The 14,372-nt window shown below is 37.6% G+C and overlaps 1 protein-coding gene across 8 annotated transcripts in view; it reads left to right on the plus strand.

The window, feature by feature from the left end:
• The window catches only part of LOC143154830 (prominin-like protein), a 71,793-nt gene that overhangs the window by 676 nt on the left and 56,745 nt on the right, over positions 1-14,372 (plus strand). The gene's annotated exons all lie outside the window — the stretch shown is intronic.

The raw sequence follows: 14,372 nt of genomic DNA on the forward strand, positions 1-14,372 counted from the left end.
ACCGTATTACACGCGAGCAGTGAAGTGGAATCTCTCTTGGTAATGGAATCGTCTTCCGAAAGGAAGTTCCATTTATTTTCATATTGTTTTACCGGCAGATCGATTGCTCCGGTAGATAACGTTCACTTCGATACAAATGTAAAATTCAACGAAAAATGTTTCGCGAATCCAATATATGAAATTCTATTTTTCGCCGGGCGAATGCTGCAATGGATAATTGAATTTTCATTAACTCGAAAGCTCTCGGCTTTATTTTGCATCGGACAATAAGTAGAAAAATAATAAAGAGTTAATTCTATTCTTCGAAACTCCAAGTATTTATTGCACAGATTACTCGATTGGCAATGTAACAAACCATTATCTTCCTCGGTGATTAAAAGTTATTACTAGAATAATTTACGGCATTTTCTAACTCCTGGTAGAACCGAGAACATAGTACCCGTGCAAAAATTGAATCGAAAATATGAAATGTAATACTCGAATAATAAAATTGTTTGTAATTCAAAGGAAAGAATGTACCACGAAGTACGAAACATCCTGTACAAATATGAACAATACTATACGCTACCCATACATTGCAACAGTCATTTGACTCACTGAATACCAAATTAATATTTCAAAATTCATCTTTGCAATCTATACTACAATCCCCTGCAATCGATATTGGTACCGATAAACAAATTTCCCTGTATCTGTCGATAATACTCTGGTAAGTAACGAGAACATTCTCGAAATTTTTTATTTATATCGTATAGTTGCCTGAAAAGTATTATCCAGGAAATTTCGCGCGAATTGTTATAGTTTCCGAGCAGCTGCACGTTCCGGGATTCCCACACGAAACGGTTCATTGAAAAACGCGATAACTTGCTGAACTATCCAGATCAATGACCCTTTCGTTAACGTAGGAGCAGGGCCCGTGCATCTATATCAATTCTAGCAGGAAGTTGATAGCGAGCGTTCGTCATCGTCTAACAGACACCGACGTCTGCCGTATACTCGCACCCAGGTCTTCCTATCCGTTCCTCAGTAACACTTTTTCCCCTCCTTCATAACCGTTCTTCCGATTCGGAAGAGGATCGACAATGAAAGAGCTGTCGATGATCTGTTTATTTACGGCTGACAGCAGTGGCCCTCAATCGACGTTTTCCTTGGCAGTCCAAGCCAGAAGGGCTTAACTCTTCGGGATATAGTAGGTTAAAAATTGTCCCACATTATTTTTAATACCCTGACGTACAGGTTGCACGACGAGACTGTTGATATTCCATCTCGTAATTAAATATCTAATTAATCTATTTTTCAATTTTACTTATTCTTTCATTTTTTAATTTACTTATAATTCAATTTTAATATTACGTTTCACGCGTTTAACAACCGTGCCTCGAAGTGTCGAATTACGATTTGAACGTTTGCATCGAAGCTTTTCCAAATTGAATATCAAGATTGAATTATATTTATATCTAATGGGGGAATTTTTATTCGAAATGTAGTTTTTTAGGTGGTTCTTAGAATTTGATTTAAAAAGATACGCAAGACCTAGGTATTTTTTTAAATTTGATACACGTATACAATCTTTCGAGAAAGAACAATCGGATTTGTATGCAATCATTTCATATGTTTGTAAGGTTATCAACTACTTGGTAACGTGTTGAAAAATCATGACTACCACGACTGAAGGCATTTTATCCATCCCAGATATATCGATCGACAAAAATGTTAATCTATATAAGTGTAGTTATTGTCGGTGCCAGAATAATATAAGAATATCGCTTGACAAAATGGCGATCTTCTGAAATTATCGATTTTTTTTCACTTGTTTCGATATTTAGAGATTATCTTAATTTTGATACGAACAATATGTACGTAAGTGTCGGTACATTGATTCTGAAGTATTTAGATACGTATCAAATTTGAAATCTTTCAAATTTTAATTCGAAACATATTTTTTAACCAGTGCTAAGTCCCTTTAAACGTAACATTCGTAGAATATAATAAAATAAGAATGAGTTTGAATTTAATTAAACAACTTTAATAAAAAAATGTTTCAACTTTCATGATTATTTGATACACAGTGCAAATCTACGCACAAACTTAGACAATTATCTATTATAGAAGCGTCGAGCAAAATTGAGCGCTCTGTAAAAGGTCAAAATTATTTATTTCTATATTATTCATAATTTTTTCGATTCATTTAATTTTCTTTTTTTTTTATTTGCTACGGAGGAAAGCAAAGCATGATATTTTCTGCTCACGGGCATAAATGAAGAAAATACAATTTTGCACATACGACGTATCTTTATTTAATAATTTATTAATAAGATTCTTACCCGAATTTCCAATGGTGCATTACTCAATTCAAGTCACTGTAACTTGATTATTTCCTGAAATTCCGATGTAATATTTCAAGAACCCATTTTAAGAAGATCACATTTTAAGTCAATATCGTTAAAATAGAACAGTCTCTTTTGCCCGGTGAGATTACCCATTTCAATTCATCTAATGAAGAATTCAACGACTAAAAAAGATTTCAATCCATCGTATGCCCCGTGTTCTATTCATAGAACGAACAAATTGTTTCCATTGTGTATTGAATTTATTTTTAAACGCGTCGTCCACGTTACTCGAACATTGCAAGTATATTGAGTTGTTCGGAAAGTCATTTCGTCTTTTTTTTTTTTTTTTTGTGAAAATAAAACACGATTTTTTCAGAGCGCATAAAAACATTTGATTAAATTATTCTCCATTTGTATTCTGCATAACGTATTCTCCATTTTGGAAAACGAAATCACTTTCCGAACAACCCGATACGTTATCCACTCGTACGGTACTATTCGAACGAAATAATATTCGAATACTCGAACATTTGAAACTCTCAATCCAGCTTCGTTAGCCCGACAAGCGATTCGCTGGATTTGCAAGCGAACGTTCCTCGAAATACGAAAAATAGGAAATTCCTCGGTCCGTGTTCGAGATTTCCGCGAACAGGTCGCAACTCGTTCGACGAATTGCAGGAATCACGAGGAGCGGCGGATTCACGCTCGAATCGGTTTCAGATGGACGCGAAAGGAGCCGATTTTCTGCTTAGTAGTCCATGACGGATGTTTCTTGCGAGCGATGATTCCTCGTTGTTTTCTTTCTTTCTTCTTTCTGTTTTTTTTTTTCCCCTTTTTTTTTCAATCTCATCGATTAGCGAGGATAACGGAATCGCTAACAGTACGGATTTATTCGTAAGCAGCTGACGTAGCTTTTATCGTTTCGGTACGGACAGATGGATCGGCAGTTTCATTGGCCTCACCAAGATGCCTCTATTACTTCCGCGCCGTGAACAATTGCGTCTTATTAGCAGTTATTGTTTTATGAGGCGAGCGAGTGTTACTTTAATTCGCTTCTTCGTTTGTTTTTTTTTCCGCTTCGTCGCGTTTGTCGTTACTCCTCAAATGTTACAGCGATCGTTTCGACGGATATGAAATACTATAATTCCAAGTATTATATTTAATAGTCTTGCCAGGTGTTTTGTACAATACTTGCAAAGATTGTACGTTATTGTACGATTGTACGTTAGGTCTTTCGGAAAGTCATTTAATTTTTTTTTTGATGAAAATGAAACACGATTTTTTTTAGAGTGTATAAACATTTTATCAAATTATACATTCTCCATTTTGTAAAACGAAATCACTTTCCGAATGATATGATTTTTTTGTTACTCGATCTTCCAATTTCGTACTATATGCAACTCCGTTGCAATGGAAATGGTCTTTTATCGTTGCATGGACTGGCTGTCGAAATAATAAAAAATTTCCGGAAATGCTGTGAAAATATTGCTTTTTATCGCTAACATTTAGTCTCCAGTCTAGAAAGACGGTACGTTACAATAATATTATTTTACATTACTCGTATTCCATTTCACGTTGCACACACCCTGACACTTGATTACTCTCAGCTGCCGGAAACTCGATATTTTGCAGTGTTTATCATCTTTTGATACGATGCACAAGTAATCCCAAACCGTATTTGTTTAAAGAACGCAAACAGTCGAAGTTTATTCAAATGTGAGAAACTAACTCGAGTGATCTCGCCGCCAAGGGAAAGGTAAATTGTCAGCTTTTGCAAACTTTGTCCAAGCAATTTATAGAATATGTTTGCAACGTGTTCTGGGTTATTGTTTATACTTTGAAACGAAGTACTGCGAAAAAAATTGATACTACGACAAGCAATGCTTCTGAAACTCGTTTTCAGGCTATTTTGATGAACAAAAATCAGTCACGTCGATAGTACACGTTACCATAAATATTAGAAATTAATTTTCTTATTCCACATTTCGTTTTACATTCGAGAATAAAAAATTATTGAGCGACAAGAATGAATACTCTCGTTCGCTCGTTTCTAAGATACACTTTACTCGATCGTAACTGAAAATATCGTTTATACTAATTCCATTTTTAGACCATTTTTTTAACTTCATATTGTTATCCATCGCGACCAATCTAAGCAACAATTGTAGATAACGTTCCTCAAAGTATGTACATACCACTGTCGACACGGACGGATTTATTACGCAACCTAATGCAATTATCGTGTTAAAATTGCCAACGATTACTATGAAAAGCAGTATTTATCTGTTGCACTAGATACTCGAGAAGACTCCTTAGCTTTCTTTATCGAAATAAAAATGTTGCGTAAAGTGATTCATAGGCAGTTAATAAAACGCAAAGTTGATTCGTCGATCGAGTCGCGTTTGTACGCAATGTTTCTTTTTATTATCGTTTCTCGGGCAGCGTTTGTACAAATATACATAAATTTCACTGATCGTCTGTTTCCACGGAAAGAAGCGAGAACAAACAATACGCCGGTCGAAGTTTATCGAATCAACAAATTTCCTTGAATCGATGGACGATTTCGTTTCATTCGAGTACTCGAAAAACTACTCGAACATTACTCGCGTAAACGTTAGAGAGATAACATTATCGGGAAAAATTCACAGAAATGTCACTGACATCGAAACGAATCATTTTTACAACATTGTTTATAGAGAGCGACGCGTTTCTCCTCTATTTGTACATTCAATTTTCACCACTCTGTGGGTTTGACTTGAACATTTGCAGAAAGCATTCTCAATTTACACGTTGTTTCAATTACAATCTCAACCTAGTGCTTTTAACGTTGCATTGCTAAATAAAAAAGTTAATACTTGTTTACTTCGTTAACCGTTTACCTCTTAAGCGTCAATTCCGCGAATTTTTAAGTAAAACTTGAACTAAATATTCTTAGGGGAGATATACTTTTGAAAATAAAACGAAAGAAATCTTTTTTCTTTCCTTTTTTCAATCGAACGAAATAAAAAGCGCCTTTAATATTAGGTGTTGCATTGCTAAAATAAAAAAAAATTGTTAATAATTGTTTTCTCGTTAACCGTTTACCTCTTAAGCGTCAATTTCGCGAATTTTTAAGTGAAACTTGAACTAAATATTCTTAGGGGAGATGTACTTTTGAAAATACGACGAAAGAAATCTTTTTCTTTTCTTTCTTCAATCGAACGAAATAAAAAGCGCTTTTTACAATAAGTGTAACGCTGGAAAATTGAATTCTTACCTCTGGTGCAGCATCGAGACTATTCCAATATCTAGTTCTTCTACCGAGCAAGAAAAATCTAATCTCACGATAGTAACAATCTTCGAAGAATCATAGCGATGCAAAGGTGGTGCACGCTGTAAGTGTGTAAAATTTGTTCAATTTTATCGCGTTAATTGTTAGTCGCGATTGTTCGCGCGACACTGTCGTTCCATCGAATACCAGCGTATCTCGAATAATTCAAAGACAGTCGTTTTCATCGATGAAAAATCATCACGCCCACGCGTGCAATTGTGTGTCGCTCGCAGAATGCTATCGGAGCGATAAGAAGAGAAATCTGGGAACACCTCGGCCTCTGAAAGCTCGGTTGATCCGTCTCTGTCTTTCGTTGAACGTGTTCACCGATCACGGTCAGTGAACCGTGGAAAATCACGCGCGGGAAAACGTACATACGTACGCACACTTCGCGCGCGAAATCATTTCCGTCTGATCGGATTGTCGCGTGTTGCGGGAACTGCTTTCTCTGTGCCCGGGATTCGCAAAGTTATTATTATCGTTACAAATGTGGAACTCTTCGGTAAAAATGCAAAACAGGGAAACAACTAGTAGAAAGCGAAGCAATAAAAAGTGAGAACCGAGGGACAATATCGCGCAAATTACAAATAAAACTCTTCAACCGTGCCTTGATTATAACTAAATACGAGCGATTGAAATATTTGTACGAAATTAGAAATTCCAGCGAGTTTACGAAATCGAAACATTGCTTGGATGATGTTTCTGAAAATTTCGATGATATTGAAAAATTCACGGCGAACCTTGTTAATCGATTTGGTCCTCGAGAGATTCAATGAGTCGCGAAGAATCTAACGAAACGTATTTCAAATTATTGGGTCGTTCGGAAAGTAATATCGTTTTCCAAAATGGAGAACGTATAATTTAATAAAATGTTTACACGCTCTCGAAAAATTGTGTTTCATTTTCACCAAAAAGAAACGAAACGAACAACCGAATCTCTTTCCGAACAACTCGATATCACCGTGTGTTTGATAGGTAATGCACATCGTACGACTAAAAATCGTAGCTCCGTATCGCGTTAAATGATCGAACATTTATCAATGAAAATCTCCGCCAGACGAACAGCAGATTGTGTATAAAATTTGATTTACCGGTGCGGAATAACTTAAATTATTTTGACCCACATCTGCCAACAAGGAACATTCACGAAGCGATCGTAGCGATGCACAGTGCCATAAACGATCGTTGCGTTTCAGTGACGAGTGACGCACAAGTCGCAGAAACTGAATCGCGGTCGCTGAATCCTCTTAACGGGGAATGCACCCTCGACCGTTTCGCGTATTCGCTCGCTTAAAGATCGATCGATTTATCGATCGATCGGTCGAACCTGCGTCCCACTTGAATATTTAATTAGCAAACAGTGGCAGCTTGCGAACACGGTTGGCCTCCCTTGTGTCTGTACAAGTTGTTAACCAGAGATCAGAGATCATGTTCTTCGCGTTAAGCTGGCTTCTTACGCTCGTTGCTCGCATCTTTTCGAACCACTCGTCAAACTTTAAGGAAATAATACCTTCTGGAGCGTTTGCACGAAGTGTTTCGTAACAGTTAGTACAACCAAGAAGCGAACGATTCTAGATAAGAAAGTAAATTAGAAGTATGGAACGAATCGTTGTTTCTCTGCAGGACCAACTGCACCGATCTGTTAAGGTATCGATTTTTATCTCATTTACGTACAAAATGTGCAACATTGGTCGTGAGAGAGCACAGTGCGCTATTTCGACTTATAAATTATTACTTTTACACAATTTGTGGAAATACGACAAAGAATTGAGTCAAATTTAATTAAAACACAAATATGTTCGACGTGGATTTTTTTCGAAGATAGAATCTCGTACGAAAATATTTTATTCCATTTTTTTTTATATATTTGCGCGTAGAATCATCACTGTTTTGATTCTATAATTTAATGCAGAATTCTAGTTGTATACACAAAACGAGCAACTAAATATAGAAATATATCGTATGTACTTATTATATCGTTGGTGAGTATTCAACTTTCCAACATTGCGCGTAATATTTATCAAGTGCGATTTCTACATTTTCAATTTCAAAAGAAATTGAATACATTTTCGTTCTTCCTTCTAAAATACATACACTGAAGAACACGCAGTTTAAATTTTGCTTGGAAATTTCTTGAAATTATAATACAGATCTTTGTCTTCCGCTTCTCAACTAGTTGCTTCAATTCTTTCCAATACACCTCGTTCTTAAAGATGCATCGAATAAAGAAAATTTGAATAAATCGAGTACTTGCAATATTTGCATATTTTCAACCCGTTTTGCAACATCTGTATGTTCACCGTTTGCAATCTTCTCGAAACGTGTTTAGAAACTAAAAGAAACCAGAGATACTAAATCTCTGAACTGATCGAAAATATTAAAATATTAAATATTAAAATATTAAACGAGACACACGGATCTGGATTATTTCCACAGTGTCGTTACAACGCGAGTTTTCCCTTAAAGCGGGATTTCTCCAAATATTTCTTCTCGGGAATAACGTCCTTCCTTGTAAGTCGGATAACTAAAAAAAAAAAAAGAAAAAAAAAACGACGATAAAGAAAAGTACTCGCGAACCGGGTTACTCGAGCGCTTAATTCGTGAGAAGAACGGGCTCGATTCGAGGGGTCGGGATCGACCGGAACACGGGAAAGCGGAGGGTCCGCGATGAAACCCCGCCGAGAGGTTTACGCGTGCAGCCCAGCCGGGGTAAATTGCAGCTTATACCATCGAAACGGTGCAGCGACCAGCAGACGCGCGGTAACTGCATTAACATTCTGCAGCGCCGCCCAAAGGTCCGCGGAGCACCGTGCAGGTCACCGTTGAAATTAAATTGAAGTTAGAGCCTTGTCTAGGAAGTTTGATTTATTATTCCGCGTGCGGGTACCGCTGGTTGAGAATTTTCTTCGTTCGGCGCGAACCCGGGACGTCCCGTGAGCTTTCGTCCTCGTAAATCTCACGGTTCGCGTTGCTTCTTTTCCGGGCTCCGATCGCTGGAATTTGAATCGTTTTCATCTTGGACGAATAAGGCTCGAGCTCCCCGAGAATTTCATTTTTTTCCTCGAGAATTTTTCCTCGAGAATTTTTTTCGAGAATTCGTCGTGCTTTATCACACTCGAATTCAAACTCTTCGTTGCACCGAAACTGCAGCGTTGCACGCGTGCACTCGTCGTTCGCAGTGTTCGCGCTTTCGGTACGCGTTTATTACGAAGCAATAGAGTTACGTACGTTTTTAGCTTCTCAGCAACGAGACTCTTACTCTTTCATCGAAGGTACGCGTAACATACTTTTTCGTGTCACGTGTCACTAGGGCAAATATTTATTTACCGCGGGAAACGAGATACAGAAGATAAAGTGTGCAACGGAGGGAAGGTTCAGCTGAATCTTTTAAAATATACGCTATTTAATTTTATTCTATTTTCCTTTACAAAGATAACAAAATTTCCCCGATGGAAACTCTAGCCAAAAGTTTCTCAATTATTGACCCGTTCGGAACGTGGATTCGGAATAAAAAGATCTAACATTGTAACTTTTCAGCGATGACTAAAAATACAATTGATTGATCTTTCTACCGGGATAAGAGGTTCACCGTGTATCGATTGTCATAAATACGTAAATATTCGAAGGCCTCGAAGCGTGCGACTAACGCACCCGGACGACGCGATGTCGGTTTTAATTAGACACAGGATATTTCGTTGGCTGCGAGGTCGTTAAGTAAAATTTCATCGCATTCGCTACACCGGCCCCGTAATTAGTGAATTTACGGGAGGCGTTAAAACTTTACGAGGCAAATTCAGTTGAAGTTCGAAAGATGAACGGATAATGAACGTTGATCCTCCCTGTTAATAGGCACGCGAAAGAAACGCAGAAGGAGTTCGATTTCCGGCCACGTGACTTCGAAAGGAAGCAGCGAATTTTCGCGTTGCAACACTTCCGCGCGAGAAAGCCGCTTATCAGAACGGTTTCTGACGCGATTCAAGGCCTTCAGCGATTTGCAAATTACACCGATTAAAAAACCGATGTCCCGGTAACGCGAAATCGACGTCTCGAGTGCGCATTATGCGAACTGCGCGCGCAAATTCTGCGCTGAAACAGCGATGGAAGTCAGAGAGTCGAAACATTCGTTTTTCTACCAGACAGTCGTTATTCCTCGTCAATATTTGCATCGCGAACGTTTAATAATAAAACAAACGTTCATATAATATTCGTTACCCCACCGACGTTGTTCAATTGCAATTTCTTTATCTTTTTCTAAAATTGTACGCTTTTTTCCTCAAATTCTATACAATATCGTCGGAGGAAATGCTGGTTAATTTATATTTCCCAAGTTTAGTTTCGTTTCGCTTTTCTTTGTACTATGTTGGCTCTCTGTAAAATAATTTAATATACTTTTTTTTTAAGGAAAGTGAAATTGTTTCATTTAAGCAAGAAAAGAACACATTTGCAATTCATATAAATACGTATATATATACTTTACTGGTTAATTTATATTTTCCAAGTTTAGTTTTATCGTTTCGCTTTTCTTTACAATATATTGACTCTCTATAATATAATTTAATATACTTTTTTTTTTAAGAATAGTAAAATTGTTTCATTTAAACAAAAAAAGAACAGATTTGCAATTCGTGTAAATACGTACACACATACTTTTACAGGTAACGAGGATTCGTTTGTTTGTATATTTTTTAAACTACGCAATTCCGTTACAAGTTTTTCCTTTTTATCGATATCAATTTTAGGTTTGCATCGATTATTTTCATCGATAAATATATAGAAGTTACGGTCGGAAGCAATAAAGTGTTTGTAAACTAGATTAATTATCGAGCATGGAGTAAGGTGATCGGATCGAGTTTCGACTACGCGTAACGAAATAGTTTTAATAAGGCGAAGTATAACCGAGAATGGAAAATATTGGATATTTTTCTAACGATACCAGAAACAAGTATCGGTGATCAGAAACCCGTTTAATACAAGAGTTTCCAAAGTTGCTTCTCGAGAAACTCGTAATTTTCCATGAATGGAAACACGATCAATATCGCTGGCAATTAATATGTAAATATATTCCATTTCAACGAAACGTGCTTCTTGCCTGCACCGACTGCTGGCTCCCGCGCTAAAGATCACCCTGCAAGAACTTATTTATACCCGAACGAACGTAACAAAGCTCGTTTGTCACCGCGGAGGATATATACGCAGTCGCTAAAAAATTCATTTAGAGCTTAATATTCACCGCGCGTTTAAAAAATTTTTCTATTTCAAATAGTATCCTAAATAGAATCCATTCTTCCTGCCTGTCGGGTTGTCACAATTTCTGTCTCTCATTCTGTCACAGAATTCTCCTCGCTAATTTTAATGTGCATACACTGGATCACACTTTTCACTCCAATTATCAATTAATATAAATATTGCGGTAATAATACTGCGCCTGTCGGGTTGTCAAAATTTCTGTCTCTCATTCTGTCACAGAATTCTCCTCGCTAATGTTAATGTGCATACACTGGATCACACTTTTCACTCCAATTATCAATTAATATAAATATTGCGGTAATAAAACTGTGCCTGTCGGGTTGTCAAAATTTCTGTCTCTCATTTTGTCACAGAATTCTCCTCGCTAATGTTAATGTGCATACACTGGATCACACTTTTCACTCCAATTATCAATTAATATAAATATTGCGGTAATAAAACTGCGCCTGTCGGGTTGTCAAAATTTCTGTCTCTCGTTTTGTCACAGAATTCTCCTCGCTAATGTTAATGTGCATACACTGGATCACACTTTTCACTCCAATTATCAATTAATATAAATATTGCGGTAATAAAACTGCGCCTGTCGGGTTGTCACAATTTCTGTCTCTCGTTTTGTCACAGAATTCTCCTCGCTAATTTTAACGTGCATGCACTGGATCACACTTTTGACTTCAATGTACAATTATCAATTAATATCAATACTACGATAATAAAACTGCGCCTGTCGGGTTGTCAAATTTCTGTCTCTCGTTTTGTCACAGAATTCTCCTCGCTAACGTTAACGTGCATACACTGGATCACACTTTTCACTCCAATTATCAATTAATATAAATATTGCGGTGATAAAACTGCGTCGTCTCGTTAAAAAAAAAAAATAGGCGATAAGCTTGAAATTTCGAAAACTATGACCTCGAGAAAACACTTTTACGTATCACAATATTTTCCCAGCCGAAAGAAATAATGTATGTTCCTGACATACATTTTCGCACGATCGAAAACAACGGAAACCTTTGGGGGCCATCGCGATAACTGGACATCCTTTATATTAATGTATTCCACATATACGTAATAAAGTAATAATCAAACTTTATAGTCTACAATCGTCCTAATAATACAAAACTCGTTTAAAAAAAAAAAACATCGAACAATATTTACGAATCGCAGATTCTCAATATCTTGCAGAAGTACCTCGTATCTCCTACATACAATTTACATTGTAAACTTTCATCTTGTACAGACAGAATATTGAACGACCCCGAAATAAAAATATTGAACGAAACCTGGAACATTTTCCTCGATCGTTCGAAACTTGAGAGCCAAACTATTGGATTGCTCGAAAAGTGATTTCGTTTTCCAAAACGGAGAATACATAATTTAATAAAATGTTTGTACACTCTAAAAAAATCGTGTTTCATTTTCACAAAAAAAAAAACAAACAAAATAACTTTCCGAACAACCCGATACATATAACGTACATTCGTCTAACATTCTTGACTCGTTTTAATGTATCATCACCCCCTGAAGTACGAACGTGTATCTCTGCACCACCTTGTGTGGATATCTCGCAGCTTCGTCGAGAATCGAGATAAGAAGCGTGGATGATTAGATCACTGACGCAACACGGTGCGCTTATCTCGGTTTATAATCCGTTATAGTAGAGCCTCGGTGCCGTATAAATTAATTTCCTGTGTCGAAGCGCGCCGTTTGCTCGTTTCGCGTTTTATGTATCCGAGTGACTGTCTCCTCGAATAACGAACATTCACGGGCGGGCGGGTGGTTCGTATCGATTCGAAACGCAATAGCGTCGATTGTTCCGACGGAATCGAAGAAACTCGAATGGATCGCAATCTAGCGACGTCCGACACAGGGGCCAGGAAACGATTGGTGGAATTCCGTTGGCGAATGGTCGTCGAAAAGAGGGTCTGGTTCCGTTTGTGCGCTTTGCGCGGCATCGAATTCAATTCCACCGCCGTCTGGCTCATTAACGTCTCTCTTTGTCACCGCGACTTCGCTTCGTTACTTTCGGCGCAGCACCCACCTCCTTTCTGGTTGCACTTTGGCCCGCGACAGGCCTTCCGATTCCATCGTCGTCGTCGTAAATCCCCGTGAAAATGGATGGCTCGGATCCCGTGGTCCGAGGTGGGAGGGAGGGAGGGAGGGAGGGCCTCTATTAAATTGTCAGTTGCGTTCCACGAGGTTCGCTGCACTCTGCGTTCGAGCCACTCGACGATGTCGAGATTCGGGAAAAAATCAGTTTTTCAATTTCCGCGCCCACGTGTACGCGATACACACTCGATCGAGATCGGAGAATCGAAACGAACGAATCCGCCTACCCAGAGAGGAATTTTATTTCGTACAACTATGATTTTTTCCCAGCCGAAAATTCCGAGTTAAGGAAGCATCGCTTTTTCACTTCATGATTTTTTTTCTGGTTGTAGGTAGGTTATTTCTTAGCGAGATTTTTCTGATACGTTTAACCATCTTAAGAGTGCGTACGGTATTTTTTTCAACCGGAAGTGAGAGGAATTTAATTTCTACGGCTAGGATTTTTCCCAGCCGAAAATTCCGAGTTAAGGAAGCATCGCTTTTTCCTTTCATGATTTTTTTTCTGCTTGTAGGTAGGTTATTTCTTAGCGAGATTTTTCTGATACGTTTAGCCATCTTAGGAGTGCGTACGGTATTTTTTTCAATCGAAAGTGAGAAGAATTTAATTTCCTACGGCTGGGATTTTTCCCAGCCGAAAATTCCGAGTTAAGGAAGCATCGCTTTTTCCTTTCGTGATTTTTTTTCTGGTTGTAGGTGGAAAATATTACAAACGATTGGACTTATAACGCTTGTTTATCGATCTTATGAGCGCATGCGGTATTTTTTTCAAACGGAAGTGTTACAAACGATTGGAGTTATAGTTCTTGTTTATCCATCTTACGAGTGCATACGGTATCTTTTTCAACCGAAAGTATTACAAACGATTAAAGTTATAGCTCTTGTAAAAAAGATACTCGATTAGATTCTATCGATTTCAGCCGATTCGCTAATGAGAAATAGGAGAGTAAAGATATCTTCATCAGAAAGGATGTAGTTATAGCAGGAACTAAAAAAATGGCGAAACTTTAATTTTCGAATTTATATTTTTTAGCTTCATTTTGTGTGTCAGCGTGTGAAGAAATATAATAAAATTCGATATTTTCAAGAATTTGTTTCTCGTTACTCGTACGATGATTTCGAGACATTTTGTGTACAGTAAGACTTCAGGGAGAGATTTACGTTCCGTTTATGGTACAATTTTCGGTCAACACTCCCTGTATCAACGAAAGTGTGATTCTGAATGTACAAACGTCGCAAAAAACTTTTAATCTACGCGATTAAAGTCTAGAAGCGAGCGCAATTAAGAGCACGCTGAGTGCTGGAAACAAAGAGCCAGTATACAAATAAGAACACTCGTTATTAACGTCACCCTTGAGCAGAGTATTTGTTCCGGCGTATCT

Source organism: Ptiloglossa arizonensis, chromosome 2, assembly GCF_051014685.1.
Source record: "Ptiloglossa arizonensis isolate GNS036 chromosome 2, iyPtiAriz1_principal, whole genome shotgun sequence".
NCBI classification, from domain to species: domain Eukaryota; kingdom Metazoa; phylum Arthropoda; class Insecta; order Hymenoptera; family Colletidae; genus Ptiloglossa; species Ptiloglossa arizonensis.